The sequence below is a fragment of the Melozone crissalis genome, unplaced genomic scaffold (assembly GCF_028551555.1).
Source record: "Melozone crissalis strain CALT ecotype California unplaced genomic scaffold, PUWL_Pcris_2 ptg000032l_1, whole genome shotgun sequence".
Classification (NCBI taxonomy): Eukaryota; Metazoa; Chordata; class Aves; order Passeriformes; family Passerellidae; genus Melozone; species Melozone crissalis.
This window is the reverse complement of record NW_026535810.1, coordinates 2,850,679-2,871,916: the sequence shown is the minus strand read 5'-3', so window position 1 is coordinate 2,871,916 and position 21,238 is coordinate 2,850,679. Positions and strand designations below refer to the sequence as shown.

Here is a 21,238-nt window from a genome sequence, read left to right as displayed (position 1 = left end):
TCCGCGGGCCCCCTGGAGTGGGTGTCCTATATCAGCCGCCCCAAGGGTACTACAAAGGAGTACGGGGCAGCAGTGATGGGCCGCGCCGAGATGTCCCGGGACAATTCCCGATCCGAGGCTTATCTCTCTTTGCGGTCCGTGCAAGCTCCGGACGCTGCCCGGTATTTCTGTGCCGCCCCACGGAGACAGGAAATGCAGATGAGCTTTAACACAAACCTCCCGGCCAGAGGTTGTCTTACATTTTGTGCAGGCGAGAGTTGCCGGGGCTGGAGCCAATGGGTCTCAAGGCTGTTTCCAAGAAGTCAGATGCCATCGCTGTGTACTTCAGGTATTCCTGGCCTTTACTGCACACTGCAGGGCTTCTGATTTATTGCCAATTTGATTTAGAGTAGAATTGTGAGCAATTACAAAGTGCCCTGCTCCCACTTTATGCCTGTTTGCTGCCAGACGCATCCTCAAGGCTGCATTCCTGACTTCTCTGCCTGTTCTCTCCAATAAGAAACAGACAACAGGAAATCAGGTTTGGGATAATTTCTTAGCAATGAATCACTGGTCTTCATCTCTACTGCTTCTTGTTCCCCTCCTCCCTCAGGCTGCAGTCCAATTGCTCCAGCCTGGTTCCTTCCCAAGAGCTGCTGTCCTTCAGAATCAACCCTGTCCAGCCTCGGTTCTCCACAGACTCCACTTCCCCAGTGTCATGATCAAACAATATGCGAACATCTCCAAGCACAGAGACTCCAGGAGGTGCCTGAGCAGTCCGTGCCAGTGTTTGGGCACTCTCACACTGTGAAAAAGCATTTCTCTCTGATGTTCAGTGAGAACCTCTTGTGATTTTCTGTTTGTGCTCAGTAAGAACCTCTTGTGATTTTCTGTTTGTGCTCCCGCCGAAGGGCATGAGCTGAAAACAGCCTGGCCATGTCCTTGTGTTTCTGTACACTTATGACAACCCCAACCAGCTTCTGCATCTCCATGGTAAACAGGGCCAGCTCTGACAGCCTTTTTAACTTGGAGAGATGTTCAATTTCAACAGATGAAAGACAAAGAAAGCTGGTTCCACTATAGAGAAAAAAAATAAGAATTTATGCCCTACTTCTCCTTCATAGGCAGGATTTTTAGCCATTTCTAGGAAAAACGGTCTTTCTCTCTCAGAATGATTCCTTGGGAAGACAAAGGCTATCACTCCAAATGTTCCATTTCCTCCTTTCCATGAGCTTTAATTCTGAGAACCACCTATTACAGCATGGAATAGTCCTTTGCTCAGCTGGCAATATTGGTGCTGCTCTACCCGATCGCAGCTTATTGCCCAACCCCAGGGACTCACTGGCGAGACAATGGGAGAAACAAAAACGGGATCTGAGTAAGAGGTTTAAGAGCCTCATGTCTACACCGCTCTTTGCTCACAAGCAGTAAATAAAGCCTCGCACGGCGCTGTCTCTCGTCTCTTTCTGCCCGCCCCCTGTCCCGCCCGGCGGGGCCGCGGCCCCGGGGCCCGGGCCGGGTGTGTCGGGGCGGGCAGAGGCGCCGGCGCTGCCCCGGCCGGGCGGGGCCGGGCGGGAGCGGCCCGAGCGCGGCTCCGCTCGGCTCCTGTGCGGCTGCCGCGGCGCCCGCAGCGATGGTGGCCAGGCCGGGGCCGGGGCTGCTGGCCTTGGCCTTGGCCTTGTGGCCGGCAGGTGAGAGCCGGGCGGGGAGGGCAGCGAGCCCGGCCGGGGGAACGAGGGACAGAGACAGCGACAGGGACAAGAACACGAACAGGGACAAGGGCAGAGGCTGGGGAAAGGACAGGAGCAGAGGCAGGGCAGGGAAGACGGGCAAAGGCCGGGGCAGACCCAGGGACAGGGGCTGTGGGCTGGCGGCTGTGGCTGTGGCGGGCCGGGGGCACCGGGACACCGGGACAGCGGCCTCGGTCCGCGGGCGCGCCCTGCCCGATCCCTGCGCTCTCCCTCCGCAGGGCTCTGGGCACAGCCGAGGCTGCAGGAGGCCGGCGGAGGGCAGCGAGCGCCCGGGGACTCCGTCACCCTCTCCTGCCGTGGATCTGGATTCACCTTCGAGGATCGTTCTATTTGGTGGTACCGTCAGTTCTCCGCGGGCCCCCTGGAGTGGGTGTCCTATATCAGCCGCCCCAAGGGTACTACAAAGGAGTACGGGGCAGCAGTGATGGGCCGCGCCGAGATGTCCCGGGACAATTCCCGATCCGAGGCTTATCTCTCTTTGCGGTCCGTGCAAGCTCCGGACGCTGCCCGGTATTTCTGTGCCGCCCCACGGAGACAGGAAATGCAGATGAGCTTTAACACAAACCTCCCGGCCAGAGGTTGTCTTACATTTTGTGCAGGCGAGAGTTGCCGGGGCTGGAGCCAATGGGTCTCATGGCTGTTTCCAAGAAGTCAGATGCCATCGCTGTGTACTTCAGGTATTCCTGGCCTTTACTGCACACTGCAGGGCTTCTGATTTATTGCCAATTTGATTTAGAGTAGAATTGTGAGCAATTACAAAGTGCCCTGCTCCCACTTTATGCCTGTTTGCTGCCAGACGCATCCTCAAGGCTGCATTCCTGACTTCTCTGCCTGTTCTCTCCAATAAGAAACAGACAACAGGAAATCAGGTTTGGGATAATTTCTTAGCAATGAATCACTGGTCTTCATCTCTACTGCTTCTTGTTCCCCTCCTCCCTCAGGCTGCAGTCCAATTGCTCCAGCCTGGTTCCTTCCCAAGAGCTGCTGTCCTTCAGAATCAACCCTGTCCAGCCTCGGTTCTCCACAGACTCCACTTCCCCAGTGTCATGATCAAACAATATGCGAACATCTCCAAGCACAGAGACTCCAGGAGGTGCCTGAGCAGTCCGTGCCAGTGTTTGGGCACTCTCACACTGTGAAAAAGCATTTCTCTCTGATGTTCAGTGAGAACCTCTTGTGATTTTCTGTTTGTGCTCAGTAAGAACCTCTTGTGATTTTCTGTTTGTGCTCCCGCCGAAGGGCATGAGCTGAAAACAGCCTGGCCATGTCCTTGTGTTTCTGTACACTTATGACAACCCCAACCAGCTTCTGCATCTCCATGGTAAACAGGGCCAGCTCTGACAGCCTTTTTAACTTGGAGAGATGTTCAATTTCAACAGATGAAAGACAAAGAAAGCTGGTTCCACTATAGAGAAAAAAAATAAGAATTTATGCCCTACTTCTCCTTCATAGGCAGGATTTTTAGCCATTTCTAGGAAAAACGGTCTTTCTCTCTCAGAATGATTCCTTGGGAAGACAAAGGCTATCACTCCAAATGTTCCATTTCCTCCTTTCCATGAGCTTTAATTCTGAGAACCACCTATTACAGCATGGAATAGTCCTTTGCTCAGCTGGCAATATTGGTGCTGCTCTACCCGATCGCAGCTTATTGCCCAACCCCAGGGACTCACTGGCGAGACAATGGGAGAAACAAAAACGGGATCTGAGTAAGAGGTTTAAGAGCCTCATGTCTACACCGCTCTTTGCTCACAAGCAGTAAATAAAGCCTCGCACGGCGCTGTCTCTCGTCTCTTTCTGCCCGCCCCCTGTCCCGCCCGGCGGGGCCGCGGCCCCGGGGCCCGGGCCGGGTGTGTCGGGGCGGGCAGAGGCGCCGGCGCTGCCCCGGCCGGGCGGGGCCGGGCGGGAGCGGCCCGAGCGCGGCTCCGCTCGGCTCCTGTGCGGCTGCCGCGGCGCCCGCAGCGATGGTGGCCAGGCCGGGGCCGGGGCTGCTGGCCTTGGCCTTGGCCTTGTGGCCGGCAGGTGAGAGCCGGGCGGGGAGGGCAGCGAGCCCGGCCCGGGGAACGAGGGACAGAGACAGCGACAGGCAGCGACAGGAGCAGGAACACGAACAGGGACAAGGGCAGAGGCTGGGGAAAGGACAGGAGCAGAGGCAGGGCAGGGAACACGGGCAAAGGCCGGGGCAGACCCAGGGACAGGGGCTGTGGGCTGGTGGCTGTGGCTGTGGCGGGCCGGGGGCACCAGGACACCGGGACAGCGGCCTCGGTCCGCGGGCGCGCCCTGCCCGATCCCTGCGCTCTCCCTCCGCAGGGCTCTGGGCACAGCCGAGGCTGCAGGAGGCCGGCGGAGGGCAGCGAGCGCCCGGGGACTCCGTCACCCTCTCCTGCCGCGGATCCGGATTCACATTTAGGGATTATTCAATTTATTGGTACCGTCAGTCACCCGAAGGCCGGCTGGAGTGGGTGTCTGTTATTAGTTTTGATCCCAGTGTTTTTTATTTTGACCAGTCAGTGCGGGGGCGGGCCAAGATTTCCCGGGACAATTCCCGGTCCGAGGTTTATCTCTCCCTGCTGACCCTGCAGCCCCGCGACTCTGCCCGGTACTTCTGTGCTGTTCACACGGGGACAGGAAACCCAGCTGGGCTTTAACATAAACCTGCTCGGGTCTGGCTCAGCAACCAAGAAATTTGGAGATGGTGAATTCCAAAGTGGTTCAGGGCTGTTCCTAAGAAATCAGGTGCCATCCCCACGCAGCACCAGTGATCCTGGCCTTTCATCAAGAGCTCCTTTCCCAGCACTGAGGCTTTCCTTCTCCTGAGTCCCAATTGCAATGTTCTACGCTATAGAGGAGGTTCAAGGTTTTTCAGTCATGCAGTCAGCCTGGTGACTGTCTGGCTCCTGTCTCTTCTCAAGTGGAACATGCAAAGCACCTGCATTGTCCTGGGCTGCCTTTTCTGCAGGGCAGGGGTCCAGGAGGGCTTAGAGAGGAAGAGGCAGCTGGAGAAGTGTCATCACTGGGGAGCCAGGAGGGTGCAGGGCCAGAGTGCAGGGAGGAGGGTGAGGAGCACTTTGGATAAGGGGCGCCCTGGCCAAGCCAAGCTGAGATCCTGGGGTGTCCCATGTGGGAGCAGCAGCCCAGCAGAGCCAGGGCCAGGGGAAGGACAAGCTGACAGCCCCCCTGGTCACCTCCAAAGTCCCAGAGCCTGCGAGTCTCTATGAGAGAAAGGCCAGGGCTGGGCCCTCAGAACCATGTTACCCTTAGCCCACCACAGCATATCTGCCCAACAAATGGTCTGTTACTGCAATACGCAGGGTGAGAGACACCCAGGAGGGCAGCAGGAGCTTCAGGTTCTGCTCCTGGTGCCCCACCTCTCCCCATCAGTGTTGTCACAGGCAGAGGGAGGGACCAGCAGGGCCTGGGCCTGAGAGCAGTGCCAGAGGCCCAGGCAGGGCAGGTGTGGGCAGAGCTGTTGTGCAGGCGCAGAGAAGCTGCAGAGAGGCCACTGAGAGCGGGCCTGGCCATGTGGAGTGCCCTGTGCGTGGGCTTCTTGCCCATTGTAGGTAAGTGCAGGCAAGGGCTGCTGGCCCCAGGAGCTGAGCGTGGGCCTGGGCTCTGCAGGGCTCTGGGCAGCCGTGCTGAGCGCTTGCAGCCGCAGCTGTGCCCCGGCTCCAGCTGCCCAGCCATGCCTGTGGAGCACGGGGAGAGCAGCCCTGCTCCTCTGGTGCCTCTGAGCTGGGCACCTCCGTGCCAGCTGCCTGCTCTGCAGCCTGGGCACACGCAGGGCACCTCCCTGCTGCACTCAGATCTCGGGGCCCAGCGCTTGGCCCTGGCACTGGACACTGCTCCTGGGGCACTGCGGCCCCTCTGGCACAGAGCAGCTGGGCCATGGCAGCACAGGGCACAGCCCCAGTGCCTGCGACAGCCCTTTGGCTTTGCTCTGCTCACCCACAGCAGCTTCAGGGACAGGACAGTGGGTGCCTCACCGTCCTGTCTTGGCCAGCACAAAGGGATTTATTTCCCCATGGTGTAAATCTTTCCTGCTTCTTTGGGGAAAATCAAAAAAAGCTTCCTGTGTAACTGAGAAAAGGAAGGAGGGAAATGTGGTGTCTCCTTCCTTGTGAGCCTTGCTAGCTGCCACCAGCTCTGCCCATCTGTGTCAGCTGGCTTTCAAGAGGAGGATTTGTCGTCTCACAGATCCAGTGCCAGTCCAAAGCCCCACCAGCATTGCCCTGACCTTTGCTGCATCTTGCAGTGACTGTGGCTCGTTCTTGCTCTCTGCAGCAGTCACTGGCCAGGTGGCCTTGGAGCAGCACCCCAAGGGAGTGACCGTGCGATATGGAAACGAATTCACCGTTGAGTGCAGCATGAAGCGAGGTGATATGAGGAGATTCTACCACAGGTACTGGTATCGTCAGGGCCCACGGGGCATGGAATGGATTTGCTTTGACAATTATTCCTATGGAGAAGGTTTCCAAGATCGCTTTAAGGCAAGGAAAGACAGCACCAAGAACAGCTTCACACTGCAGATCCTGGTAGCAGAACAAGGGGATGGAGCAACGTATTACTGTGGAGGAAGAACCACCCTGGAGCAGCTCTGCAGCAGAGTGAACCAAAAACCAGCAGATGGGGAAGACAGATCTCCCAGCATTTCTTTCTGGCAGCTGCTCCCCAGGGCTCTTGTCAGGCAATGGCAGGTGCAGGAAACCTCCTTCTGGCAGGGTGGCACTAAAAGGCACTGGAGGGAGGGCTGCAGGAAGGGCTGGTGCCATTGATGGTGCAGGAGGATCTGTGCTGGGAGCTGCAGAGGCTGCAGTTTGGAGAAGTGCGGGTTTAGTGCACGTTGCCTGGGCTCCTGTCCAGCATAGTCTCATTTCTCCTCTCCACCTCTCTGTGGTTCTCAGCCGTTTTACCTTTCTGCATGTCTGGAGTAGAGACACCCCTGCTCTTATTAAGTGGGCACCTCTAACAGGCTCTGTGCACACACAGTATTATTTTGATGACAAATAGAGTCTCTCGCCATGAAGTTCCACCTGCCTGGGAGCACTGCTAGATCATCCTTGGGACAGTATCTCTCTCTAACACTTGACAGGAGCCACCTCCAGAGGCTGAGTGTTTCTGTCCTCTCTCCAATCCCCTTCTCAGTGCCCACAACCCTGCACAATATCATCATGGGGAGCTCATATGAGAACATCCACAGGGTTAGGTCCCACAGTCACAGGAACAGCCCCAGCAGCATTGGCACCAGTGGCTCCATACCTGATACAACTAATGCTGAGATCAGATTGGTCTGCAGCCCACTCTGGGCAGATCTGTTCTTATCTCAACCCTTCATGCCCCACACTGGATGCCAAATGAGGCTGTTGTGGTTTAGGAATGGAATTTCCCAATGAAGTGTTCCCACTGAGCCACTCCAAATCAAGCCTGAGGCTCTTTCCCAGGATCACACAAAGTGTGAGTATGGAGAGGGCTTCACAGAAAGATGGGGACCAGGCAGGGTGAGAGACAGCCAGGAGGGCAGCAAGAGCTTCAAGCTGTGCTCCTGGTGCCCCACCTCTCCCCCTGAGTGCTGTCACAGGCAGAGGGAGGGACCAGCAGGGCCTGGGCCTGAGAGCAGTGCCAGAGGCCCAGGCAGGGCAGGTGTGGGCAGAGCTGTTGTGCAGGCGCAGAGAAGCTGCAGAGAGGCCACTGAGAGCGGGCCTGGCCATGTGGAGTGCCCTGTGCGTGGGCTTCTTGCCCATTGTAGGTAAGTGCAGGCAAGGGCTGCTGGCCCCAGGAGCTGAGCGTGGGCCTGGGCTCTGCAGGGCTCTGGGCAGCCATGCTGAGCGCTTGCAGCCGCAGCTGTGCCCCGGCTCCAGCTGCCCAGCCATGCCTGTGGAGCACGGGGAGAGCAGCCCTGCTCCTCTGGTGCCTCTGAGCTGGGCACCTCCGTGCCAGCTGCCTGCTCTGCAGCCTGGGCACACGCAGGGCACCTCCCTGCTGCACTCAGATCTCGGGGCCCAGCGCTTTGCCCTGGCGCTGGACAAAGGGATTTATTGCCCCATTGTGTAAATCCTTCCTTCTTCTTTGGGGAAAATCAGAAAATGCTTCCTGTCAGACTGGGAAAAGCATGGAGGGAAATGTGGTATCTTCTTCCTTGTGAGTCTTGCTAGCTGCCACAATTTCTGCACATCTGTGTCAGCTGGCTTCCAAGAGGAGGATTTTGTCCTAGCACTTGTCCTGTACCACCAGCATTGCCCCGACCTTTGTTGAATCTTGCCGTGACTGTGGCTCATTCTTGGTCTCAGCAGCAGTCACTGGCCAGGTGGCCTTGGAGCAGAACCCCAGGGAAGTGACCGTGCAAGAGGGAGATGAAGTCACTTTCCAGTGCAGCTTGGAGAGAGGGTCTGCGATAGCCTACAACATGTACTGGTACCGTCAAAGCCCAGGGGGCTCTCTCAAATTTATCTACAAGGAGGGTGAAATCTTTGGAGAAGGTTTCCAAGATCGCTTTGTGGGATCAGTGGAGAGCTTCAGTTTCATACTGCAGCTCCTGGCAGCAACCCCAGGTGATGCAGCAACATATTACTGTGGAGCACAGACCACCCTGGAGCAGCTCAGCAGCAGAGTGAACCAAAAACCAGCAGATGGGGAAGACAGATCTCCCAGCATTTCTTTCTGGCAGCTGCTCCCCAGGGCTCTTGTCAGGCAATGGCAGGTGGGGGAAACGTCCCTCTGGCTGGGTGGCACTAAAAGGCACTGGAGGGAGGGCTGCTGGAAGGGCTGGTGCCATTGATGGTGCAGGAGGATCTGAGCTGGGAGCTGCAGAGGCTGCAGTTTGGGGAAATGCAGGGTTAGTGCACGTTGCCTGGGCTCCTGTCCAGCATAGTCTCATTTCTCCTCTGTGCCTTGCCTTGGCTCGCAGCCCTTTTTCCTCAGGGACAGTCAGCATGGTTTGAGACGTGGGGATTGGTCTTTGCCACATTGACAGAATTCTACAGTGAGACAGAGGGTCTTGCTGGGTAAGGAGAGAGTGGATGTTGTGCATTCTTGATTCAGTTGAGCTCCCAGCACTGACTGCCTTGGGAACCTTCGGCACAAATCCTTTCATTATGGCCATGGTTCAGTGGCATGGATTTTGCAAGGGTACATATTCCTCCTCCTGGGATGTGGGAAATGAAATTCCTGAAGGCTGATCTGGCTGCTGAAGCCTGAGGTGAATAAAGCATTCAGGACCTCAGCCCTGTCCATATCCTCTGTCACCTGGTCCCCATCCCATTCAGCACTGGGCCCATGTTTTCCCAGCCTTGTTTGTCCGTGCAGCCTCCTGGCACGTTGTCCTGACTCCTTGGTCACTGGGGAGGAATCCAGGTGAGAGCCGGGCAGGGAGGGCAGCGAGCCCAGCCCAGGGGAATAAGGGACAGCGACAGCGACAGGTAGGGACAGGGACTGGGGCAAGGATGAGCAGGGACATGGGCAGACGCAGATGGGGGCAGGAGGTTTTGTCACCGTGCAGGTTTTGTCACCGTGGGGCACCGGGACAGCGCCTTCGGTCCGCGGGCGCGCCCTGCCCGATCCCTGCGCTCTCCCTCCGCAGGGCTCTGGGCACAGCCGAGGCTGCAGGAGGCCGGCGGAGGGCAGCGAGCGCCCGGGGACTCCGTCACCCTCTCCTGCCATGGCTCCGGATTCACCTTCGAGAATCATTACGTTCGGTGGTACCGTCAGGCACCCAGAGGCAGATTCGAATGGGTGTCCTGGATTAGCCATTACTCATCACAGATTCAGTTTGGGGCAGCAGTGGAAGGTCGAGCCACAGCCTCCAGGGACAATTCCCAGTCTGTGGCATCTCTCAGCCTGCACCTCCTCCGTGCCGGGGACACCGCCTGCTACTTCTGTGCTGTTCGCACAGAGACAGAAATCCAGCTTAGGCTGCACACAAACCACCTGAGAGCATCCCAGCTCTCTGCCTCGGAGCTGGAAGGGGCCTGTGTTGCCCAGATGTTCAGGGTTGCTGTAGACACAGCACAGAGTTTTCAAATGTTTGATTCTTACAGGGAAATCCTGCCTTTTGCTCTCCACAAATGAGCTCTCACCTTTATGTTTATGGTCTTGGCATGTGTCATGCCAACTCACTTCTCATTCCCCCTAACTGCTTCTGCTTTGAAGCAATTTTCCTGTTTCCCTTGGCTTCCAGTATAACAGGTACCCAGTCCAAAAGGTCGGGTGTGAGAATAGTCCTGTTGTGGTTTTGGGCACAACTCATGTCCTCTCAGTCCAGCCCATGGGTTTTACTGCCTGAGGGGTGAGCAGAGGAAATGGGGAATTCTAGAGCGTTATTTGGGAGCTCAGTGGGAGAATGTGGGAGCTGTGTGTGTCTCTCCCAGATCTGAGGTTCTACAGGGAGACACAGCTGTTGAGCAGATGTGTTTGCATCTGCTGGATCCTGGACATCACAAGAAGAACCACGGGGACATGGTGGAGTAGATTGATTGCTTAAGCTGTTGCTTTTTTGCTTACCCTTGTCTCCTGGGGCTGCAGGTGGCCTTTCTCAGGTGAAGACAGCGGCCTCAGGCCCTACAGTAGGGAAGATCTCGGAGTCTGTCTGGCTCACCTGCCACATCTCTGGTGTAGCCATCACCGACAGCAACTACGCGTGGGACTGGATCCGGCAGACTCCTGGCAAAGAGCTGCAGCACCTGGTGATGCAGTATCCTTTCACAGGACTCCAGCACATCGCTGCATCCTTCCAGAGCCGAGTCAACAGCTCTGCAGACCCCTCCAGGAACCAGCTGTGGCTGCAACTGCTCTCACCAGCAGCTGCAGACACAGCCACCTATTTCTGCAGCATGAGAGATCTTGAAAAGGGCACAGTGCTTGAAACGCAGGCAGTGTCAGGGCACAATTGGAAGGAGGGGCTTTAATCTAGCCAGATCTTTTGTGGTTGCTGCAAGGCAAGGCCCTTCCCAGACTTCTCAAGACTAGTCTGGGCTATCTTTTGCAGAAACAGATGCAGAGACGCTACAGCAATAACAACAGTAGTCTCCCACAAGCAACCCCCAAACCATTAATGTGTTAACTCCTTCCTTCCTTCTCAACATCTCCCACAGGCAGAAAGAACCAGGGAAAGAGGGTGTTTTTTTGGGTTTTTTTGGGGTTTTTTTTGTTTGTTTGTTTTTTTTTTTTTAAGAATATGATGGTTTTGGTTTGAGTATGGCTAATTTTCTTCATAGCAGGAATAGAACTATGTTTTGAATCTGTGCTGGAAAGTGTGTTGGTAATTCAGGGATGTTTGAGTTATTGCTGAGCAGTGCTTACATAGAGTCAAGGCCTCTTCTGCTCCTCATTCCACCCACCAGTGTATAGGTACACAAAATTTGGGAGGGAACACAGCTGGTTCAGCTCTGGCTGTCAAGGCTTTATGATACAGAAGTTGAATATCATGAAGGATTTGATCAATATACAACATCTCCTTCACTCTTTGATCCTAACTCCCAAGGTGTCAGCGTCTCTACATGACAAAGAATAATCAGTTTGTCTACTTTCTCCTCTTACCTAAAACACCACAAAGACTTCCTAAGGTATTAAATGATCCCAGGAACCAATTCTAAGAGACCAGAGGGGCACGTTCCTCCTGCTTCTGAGCACTGAAACAAAGGGGAAAAAGGGGACAGCTTTCAGCAAGTCAGGAGAATTTTCAGAAATGCTTTGATATAACATGAAAAGTACTGATTCTTTTCCTGCTTTCTAAACAGTTTAACTCTCTCAGACTTTTCAGAGGTGTCATGTAATCCCCAAGTTCTCATTTACAACTCAACCTCTCTGATATTATCTTATATCCTTTCTTGAAAGCCATAAGGTGTTTTTTCATGTGGTACGTTGGGTCTGAAACCACTGAAGAGGTCATGTGACTGCCTGTATAATCCTAAATTCTATGTAGTTGAACAGAGACAGTTTTTACAAGGAAATAGATCACTGTGTACAGGGGCCGGAGTACCACAATGATACAAACAGCATAGGGACCTGTACAAAAACAAAAAGAGGGGGAAAATTGAGATATTTTGGGAAAGAAAGGAGATGGCTGACTATAATCATTAAAGAGAAAAATAGAATATTCTTTCTATAATGCCTTTTACCCTTGTAAGATAAAAGAGTTCAAGGGGATTCTAAAAGGTGGAAGAAAGAGAGAAGTTGAAAATTCTATACTCAATCAAGCTATTTGAAACCACTGAACAATTCAATTAACCTTTTTTCCCTTTCCAGTTTTGGAAGTAAATGTACCTCTGGATCCTCTCATAGACTTGCACCCATGGATAATTAGAAAAAATATTTGGCTTTCTATCTCATGATTTACAACACTTTTGAACACCATGAGGAAAGAGTGAGTTATTTGAATAAGTCTTAGCACTGTGAGGACAGAGAAGCTTATATTTGGACCAGGGACGACTCTCACAGTTCTACCAAGTAAGTGACATTTTTTATTCCTCAAACTTCATTGAAAATTGAGGCGTAGCTGGACAGAGGAGTTTAATGGTTTGGGTTCACTGAAAGAATTTTCAGCTGCAATAATCCCTTGAATGCACTCGCTGTGCAACCAGGCTTTCAAGCCAAACCCTCAGCTTGGATCTGCTCGAGAAGGTTTCCCAGGAACATCTGGGCTGACTCCACACAGCACCATTATTCCATGATCCCCAAACACCAGCAGGGCACTGCTTAGCCTGTGATAACTTATTCCCACTTTGGGCAGCACTCTGGGCCAAATTTGCTGGACAGTGTCCAATTCTCCAGTGGGCTTGCACTGACTGACTTGGGGCAGGAATGCAGAGCTCAGTGAGGAGCTCCCAGCATGAGGAGTTTTGAGACAGATCTGTAACTCCTGGTAGGAGAAGTTCTGGTTTGACACCGGCACCACCACACTGACAGTGTCCCCAGGTAAGGCATTCCACTGCCCTGGGGACAGAGCAGGAAGGAGGTGAAATAGCCTTGGGCTAAAATTCTCACAAGTGCCTCATATCCAAGAGCTCCTGGAATGAAAGACAATTGGCTGCCAGGTTGTGTGGGTTCTGAAAAGACCAGTGTGGGGAGTAGGGATTATAAGAAGCCTTAGTTATTCCTATCTTTCTTTGGAATTCCATGATGTGCAAAAAAGGTACATGTCACCCCAAGCAAAGTTACCATTCTGAAGAAAGACCTATCTTTCCATGCTGTTTGATGATTTTCTTTTCCTAGCTAATGACAGGATATTTTCAGATCTGCACAGAGATTCTGGTATTAACTTTGATGTTACAAGATGCTGGGCCTTAAGTATCAAACTCCCTTTTGAGGCTGCTGAAATACTCAGGAAGTTGAAGCCAAAGTTTCCAGGATGTGAGCAACCTCCCCCTTTTGGTTTTGAATTCCTTTCGGAGATATTAATACGCATTTTAAGGTGCTTACAGCACAAATACTTTCCAATCTTTTGCCAACTCCTCAAATCAAAATGACATAAAATAACAACCATTAGTGCCACTGTGGGATACTCCAGGCTTATTCTCATTTAAGGATAGAGAAGGTTTTCCTTTTGGTACTGTTTGGTTTATTCCAGATTAAACATTCATTAAGAATGCTAAGTCCCATTACTTTCTGGAATAGAGGGCTCCTCCTTTGACAAAAGGAGGAGAAGTACAACATTTTGTTCAAATAAATTTTCAGAACATAAAACACAAATCCCTTCCAGAAACAAGCAGTGGTAGGAATTCATGGCTGTACTGTCAGGGAATGCAAACTAAGGCTCGGACCTTCCAGGGGCAGATAAAACAAATCTTCTGCTCTCTGAACTACAGTTGCACTGTGTGCGTTATTGCTTGCAGAAGATCCTGCCCAGGGAGCTATTGCAGAGAAGCAGCCTGGTTGTGTTCTGGCTGTTTGCAAAGCCTGGAGAGGAGACCACATGAAAAGCCTTTCAATGTCTTCTCAGAGAACACAGAATGCACAGCACTGACAGGATCTGGCCAATCATGGTGCAACTGGGAAGGAAATGTGTGGGGGAAGAATAGCAAAGTGAGCCCTTTTTGATTTACCCATTTTAACTGTGTGTTACTGCTGCTCTTGTCTTTGGGAATGGAACTCAACTGACCGTGGAGCCAAGTAGGTATCCTTTATACATTACCATTTTCTGAATTGCTACTCTTTCATTTTCCCCCTTTGCAAATATTTTATTCCCCCCAAAATTTATGCAGACACTCATTCATGTTTTTCCAGTCACTAATTTTACTTTCTATGTGTAATCTTTTGCATGCAGCTAGATAATTTATATGTAAAAATATTCTTCTTCCACTTCTCAGTGTTGCCAAAGAACTTGAACTCCAGTTCAAGTTCTGTCTGCTATCATTCTGAATTTCTTTGGGACATACATCTATCCACTTATTAAGGCTTCTTAATAAGATTGCCATAGTCATTGTTGGGTTAAACTCACACTTAGACTGTCTAAAGCGAAATTAGGTGTCTGTGGAAGTTGGCATGCAAGTTCCTAAGACTATCTATTTTGTCAGAATTAAAAATACAACACTGATAGCAGAGAAGGGTACAAAAGCATGAAATAAAATCTTATGCAACATTTCTATACTAGTTTAATCTTAATAAGTTCTTAAGAAGTTGGATTCAACTGAACTGGTCACCAAGTTAATGTGTTTGATTTCTGTTGAGCGTCTGGGAGGGAGAGTAAAAGAAAATATAGTATTCACTTATGTCTCATGAATATGCAAAGGCAACCCAGATAGAACTGTTATGTTTTGGAATTAAATGGCTCAGAAAGCAGAATAAGTGGAGTCTTGGAGTGGCATTCATCAAAGTTCCCCTCTTGTTTGTAGGTCCATTATAAAATCAAGGGTGCATTTACAAGCACAAGCTTTGGAAAAGGTAGTTGTGATCCTGTGGGATTAAATCTCCTATTAAGTATCACCCCATACCAATTTCTGTCTTTATTTTGATCTTTTGGAAGAAGCAGCAAGAAATAAAGACCACAAAAAGTGATTGCTAATGCTACAAATTAGTCACAGATGGAGTACATGTCAATTTTGGGTCACTCAGCACCCAGGCAAGCCTGCAGTAATTCAACCCTGTCCAAACCTTGCTTTTCTTTTCAGACGTTTTAAAAACATCTGACCCTCAAGTCATTGTGATGAAATCAAAGAAACTGGAAGGAGGTGGCAGCTCTGGGAAAGCAGCTTGTTTGGCAAGGAACTCCACTACAAAGAACATCAGATTGGAGATGCCCTCTCAGGAGGTGGTCTATGAACAGAGCCCATCCATTTTGACGTCACAGGGGTTGTACAATGCAATTAAAGTGGTCAAGGTGACAAAAGACACAGAGGTGACCTGCACGGCAAAATTCGATGACCTCACGATAACAGCAGAGCCAGGTACAGTTTGGTGGCACAGCTGTCACTTATTTCTGGAGACAGTGGCCTGTGGGGCTTGGTGTTCTCCTTCTGGACAGCACTGCCCTGGGCAGCCAGCAGAAATCAGAAAGACATTTGGGATTTCAGCAGGGAGAACTGAAAGATGTTTCAAAACATCTATAAGAAATGGTTTCAGCTAATTAATTACTTTGGGATACTTTTCTGGAAAGACAAGACACAATGTATTTGTTCTAAATGTGAATTTCCTTATGACGAAATATTCAAGCCAATAGCAGCAAATTTGCAGTACAAGCTGGAACAGCCTTTCTAAAACCAAAAAAAGTTAAAGGTGGAGTGTGTTGTGAGGATTTTTAAATTAAATTAATTGTTATATTTGGTGGGATTGCTCTTTTAGCCATGAAGGTCATTCAAATATTAAAACCAAAAGAATGCAGAGTTTTTCTTTTTCTGGCAGCTGCATGGAGAAATTTTCTCCTCAAATTAATGTTGGAATTATTCCTGACCAGCTGAGGCCAAATCAGTACTTTCCTCCGATGTTTTATGAGAAATATCATCTAAACATTTTTTATATCCTTTGTAAAAGGTGGATGTAGTTTAAAATGCCTTTTCTTTATCATGCTACAGAAGAGGAGGCTGAAGAACCAATAACAGAGGCCAGTGAGAGGGTTTGCAACAACACAGAGCCCTCAGCACAAGGTGAGTTACCCAAACAGGATGTGAAGTTACATTGCTCTCTGAGAGATAAAGGCATGGAAATGTGTTTTCTGCAGGGCAGAGGACTCAGAACACAACACATTCACCAGACACTGGCTGCTGTTCCAAGGTTGCTGTTCCAAGGTTGCTCCCCTGTTGTTGCCATGTTCTCTCTCAGCTGTTCCTTTGCTGCTCTTCCTTTCCCTGAAACTGTCACCTGTGGATTTTCCACTTTCTGCCAAGATCACAGCACCAAAACCCAGACCATGATGTCTCCCCTCTTTTCTGGTCACGGAGCAGATGCTGGAGGGCAGAGAGTGAACATGCTGTCCATGGCTGTGCTGGGTTTGAGAGTCCTGCTGGCAAAGAGCATCGCCTTCAATGCCCTCATGAGCATCAAGTTGTTTCTTCTCTGAGGTAAGGGAGCTCACAGCTCTCAATCACTGCTTCCTAGGCCAAATTTCATTAAATGTACATTAAACCTCCCTTTGCTCTTCCAGACATGAGGAACGAACCCAAAGAAGAGCAGGAAAGAACGTGAACCAGCAGCACAAGGGGGCTGAACAAGCAGGGCCAGAGCTGCTGACAGAGACCAGCCAGGACACAAGGCAGCACCTTCCCCTGAAGACATGCAACACTCTGCACTTCTGCTGGCCAGCTGATTTACACTCAAGGGTTTTAAGTGCTTTTGCTGTTTCCTCTCCTCTGAACACTGAGGAGAGTGGATTTATCCTCATCCTCCTGCTGAGTAGATCCCTCCACATTTCTGCCATTTGCACACCAGTGTCCAAGCTGCTTTGAAAACTCCAGTGCCCACTGCAGATAGATGGCCTTTGAAAAGCACCTTTCCCAGGCATGTTGTGTTACTGCCTGTGGAACTGGAGTAGCACTGCTGAGGGAATTCCAGCTGAGCATCTGCCATTTGTAGCTTAGGGTTTAAGATAGATTTAGTAACGAAAATGTGTATTGGAGATAAGAAGAGCTGTGTAGAATCTGAAGTGATTTCATTCAACTAGATAATGTTCATTTCTTGATTAAGCCTGTATTCCTTCTGCTAAATTTATTGCATGTGCATTTTAGGTTCCTGTAATAGTGACAAAAATAAACTTGTGTGAGCACAAAATGCTCTGGGTTTTCTGTGCTTTTTCTTCTGAAACTGAGATGGAATTGCTGAAATCCAACTGGCCTAAATGCTGTAAATTGGGATCAGAAGCACAGCTTTGATATTGTAGATTTCGTGTTGGTTGAATTTGTCTTTTGCAGACTTTGTGCAGGGAAATGTCTCTGGCACATTCAGGAGCTTCAGTGAGGAGAGTCCTTGCTGAAGGCATGAGGGAGGAAAATGCTCCTGTCAGCAGAGAAGAAACCCTGCTGCTGTTTTGCACTCAGGGACAGGAGGAAGGGGCCACCAGAAAATCATTTGGGGTGGTTTGATGGAGTGATAGTTTCCATAGCAACTTGGCTCTTGCCTAACAGAGCCCAGCCCACACCTTCCCCAGCTCATGCCCCTCTCACAGGCTACAGGCAGGATGCTGTGGTCACCATTTCTGACTCAGTCACACCAGGCAGCATGAACCCTCCCCTGCTTTTGAAAACACAAGGTAACCACATCCTGACGGGCAGATAAGGCTTTGCTCCCCCTGCCTGAGCTCCTGCAGCCCTCAAGAGAGCCTCTGCACAGGCCACAGCAAGGGCTGCTGCACTGAGCTGGCTCAGCTCACACCCTCAGGCCTGGAGTGCTGAAAAGTCCTTTGAAAAGAAACTTCAGTTCCTTTTCCCCTGGGCAAAGGTGAGCAAAACCCCTGACTAAAAGTATATAAAGAAATTTCAGCAGACATGTAAAACATCTCAGTAGACTGGGAGCAGCACAGAAGATACTCAAAAGATAACGACCATTAATAACCATCAGCTCCAAACATCAGCCCTGGCATAGTCAGAGACACCTTGTCTGGGAAAAGGTCAATGAGACAAGCAAGACTGAGAACCAAAATAACATCAAACATGTAGTGATCAATAAAATACCCAACACTACAAACTGTGGAACTTGGCAGCAATGAGCATTGAACTAATGGATTTCCCTGGGTTTTGACTGGAGAAGCACAAGAAAACTCCAGTGAAAACATTGTGGGATAGAAGGATTTTCTCTGCACAACCTGATCAATGTACGGATGAAATTATTTCACTTGCACCTCCTCGCCAGAATAAAGTAATGACTTGAATCTCTAACATGCAGTGTGGTAGTTGACATCTGTCCTGCTGATCAAGTCAAAATGGTGAGAGCTCTCTCCAGTGGCAGACAACATTAAAAGCATGCTGAAAGAATAAAGCTTTCTCCAAGAGGTTACATGGGAAAACACAGTGAAGAACACCATGAGAATGGGCAACACTAAGCACGTTTTTGTACCACTGAACCCTCCAGTTTTCTTATGCCACATTAAAAATGCAATGTAATAATCATATTACTCCATCTGCTAGTTATAATCTGACGTATCTCTTATGTGCCACAAAATCCTATAAACTTCCTGACAAAATTAGACCTAACAGAAACAGAAACTCAAAAAGTGTATGGTCAATTACCTGACTGTAAGGCAAGCTCTCTTTCTCTCTTTGCCTTATATTTCAGTCAGCAGATATGGTATGAACTAAAGTAATAGGAACGTGATCTTCCCCCTCCAAATCTATACAGGACTGGGGAGTGCAAAGCTCCAGGGAATGTCTGTCTTTCCAAATTACAACATTGAAAATAGATGTCATATCTGGGATTTCAGCAGGGAGGGCCTTAGTTGATTCCTGGCTAAGCCAAAGCCTCCCAGAATCAGAGAAATTCCTCTCTTGTGACCTGCATTGAAACATAACTTGCAAGGAGACAGAGTAGAGACACGCCAGCCTTCATTATATGGAGATCTCTACAAGGCCCTGTGCACACAAAGTTTTGTTTTGATGACAAATACTCTCTGGCCATAGAGTTCAACCTGCCTGGGAGAACTACTAGATCATCCTTGGGACAGTATCTTTCTCTAACACTTGAATGGAGCCATCTCCAGAGGCTGAGAGTTTTTAATCTTCCTCCCCAGTCCCCTTCTCGGTGCCCACAACCCTGCACAATATCATCATGGGAAGCTCTTATGAGAACAGACACAGGGTTAGGTCCCACAGCCACAGGAACAGCCCCAGCAGCATTGGCACCAGTGGCTCCATACCTGATACAACTAATGCTGAGATCAGATTGGTCTGCAAACCCCTCTGGGCAGATCTGCTCTTATCTCAACACTTCATGCCCCACACTGGATGCCAAATGAGGCTGTTGGGGTTTAGGAATGAAATTTCCCAATTTAGTGTTCCCACTGAACTACTGCAAATCAAGCCTGAGGCTCGTCACAGGATCACACAAAGTGTGAGTATGGATAGGGCTTCACAGAAAGATGGGGACCATGCAGGGTGAGAGACAGCCAGGAGGGCAGCAAGAGCTTCAAGCTGTGCTCCTGGTGCCCCACCTCTCCCCCTGAGTGCTGTCACAGGCAGAGGGAGGGACCAGCAGGGCCTGGGCCTGAGAGCAGTGCCAGAGGCCCAGGCAGGGCAGGTGTGGGCAGAGCTGTTGTGCAGGCGCAGAGAAGCTGCAGAGAGGCCACTGAGAGCGGGCCTGGCCATGTGGAGTGCCCTGTGCGTGGGCTTCTTGCCCATTGTAGGTAAGTGCAGGCAAGGGCTGCTGGCCCCAGGAGCTGAGCGTGGGCCTGGGCTCTGCAGGGCTCTGGGCAGCCGTGCTGAGCGCTTGCAGCCGCAGCTGTGCCCCGGCTCCAGCTGCCCAGCCATGCCTGTGGAGCACGGGGAGAGCAGCCCTGCTCCTCTGGTGCCTCTGAGCTGGGCACCTCCGTGCCAGCTGCCTGCTCTGCAGCCTGGGCACACGCAGGGCACCTCCCTGCTGCACTCAGATCTCGGGGCCCAGCGCTTGGCCCTGGCACTGGACACTGCTCCTGGGGCACTGCGGCCCCTCTGGCACAGAGCAGCTGGGCCATGGCAGCACAGGGCACAGCCCCACTGCCTGCGACAGCCCTTTGGCTTTGCTCTGCTCACCCACAGCAGCTTCAGGGACAGGACAGTGGGTGCCTCACCATCCTGCATTGGCAAGGACAAAGGGATTTATTGCCCTATGGTGTAAATCCTTCCTGCTTCTTTGGGGAAAATCAGAAAAAGCTTCCTGTCTGACTGGGTAAAGGATGGAGGGAAATGTGGTGTCTCAATCCTTGTGAGCCTTGCAGCTCTGCCCATCTGTGTCAGCTGGCTTCCAAGAGGAGGATTTTGTCCTCCCACATGTCCAGTGCCACTCCAAAGCCCCACCAGCATTGTCCTGACCTTTGCTGCATCTTGCAGTGACTGTGGCTTGTTCTCGCTATCTGCAGCAGTCACTGGCCAGGTGGCCTTGGAGCAGCAGCCCAGGGAAGTGACCGTGCGAGAGGGAGCTGAATTCACCTTGGCGTGCAGCATGAAAGGAGATCGTATGAGCAGCTACATCATGTACTGGTACCGTCAGGGCCCACGGGGCTCTCTGGAATGGATTTTCAGGGAGAGGAATTTCTATGGAGATAGTTTCAAAAGTCGTTTTAAAGCAAGAGTGGAGAGCTCCCAGAACAGCTTCACACTGCAGCTCCTGGCAGCAACCCCAGGTGATGCAGCAACGTATTACTGTGGAGCAGAACCACCCTGGAGCAGCTCTGCAGCAGAGTGAACCAAAAACCAGCAGATGGGGAAGACAGATCTCTCAGCATTTCTTTCTGGCAGCTGCTGCCCAGGGCTCTTGTCAGGCAATGGCAGGTGCAGGAAATGTCCCTCTGGCAGGGTGGCACTAAAAGGCAGTGGAGGGAGGGCTGCTGGAAGGGCTGGTACCATAGATGGTGCAGGAGGATCTGTGCTGGGAACTGCAGAGGCTGCAGTTTGGGGAAGTGCCGATTTAGTGCACGTTGCCTGGGCGCCTGTCCAGCACAGCCTCATTTCTCCTGTGTGCCTTGCCTTGGCTCCCAGCCCTTTTTCTTCAGGGACAGTCAGCATGGCTGTGGTAAAAGGGAATTAGGCTTAACCACATTGACAGCATTCTACTGTGAGATAAAGGGTCTTGCTGGGTGAGGAGAGAGTGGATGTTGTGCATTCTTCATTCAGTTGAGCTCCCAGCACTGACTTCCCTGGAAACCTTCTGCACAAATCTTTTCATTATGGTCTAGAGAAAGGCTCAGTGACATGGATTGTGCAAGGGTACATATTCCTCCTCCTGGGCTGTGGGAAATGAAATTCCTGTAGGCTGATCTGGCTGCTGAAGCCTGAGGTGAATAAAGCATTCAGGACCTCAGCCCTGTCCCATATCCTCTGTCACCTGGTCCCCATCCCATTCAGCACTGGGCCCACGTTTTCCCAGCCTCGTTTGTCCATGCAGCCTCCTGGCACATTGTCCTGACT

General features: G+C 51.2%; 1 protein-coding gene across 1 annotated transcript in view; it reads left to right on the top strand.

Annotated features, from left to right (window-relative positions):
- Positions 1-21,238, top strand: part of LOC128940156 (M1-specific T cell receptor alpha chain-like) — a 272,849-nt gene that overhangs the window by 57,222 nt on the left and 194,389 nt on the right. The gene's annotated exons all lie outside the window — the stretch shown is intronic.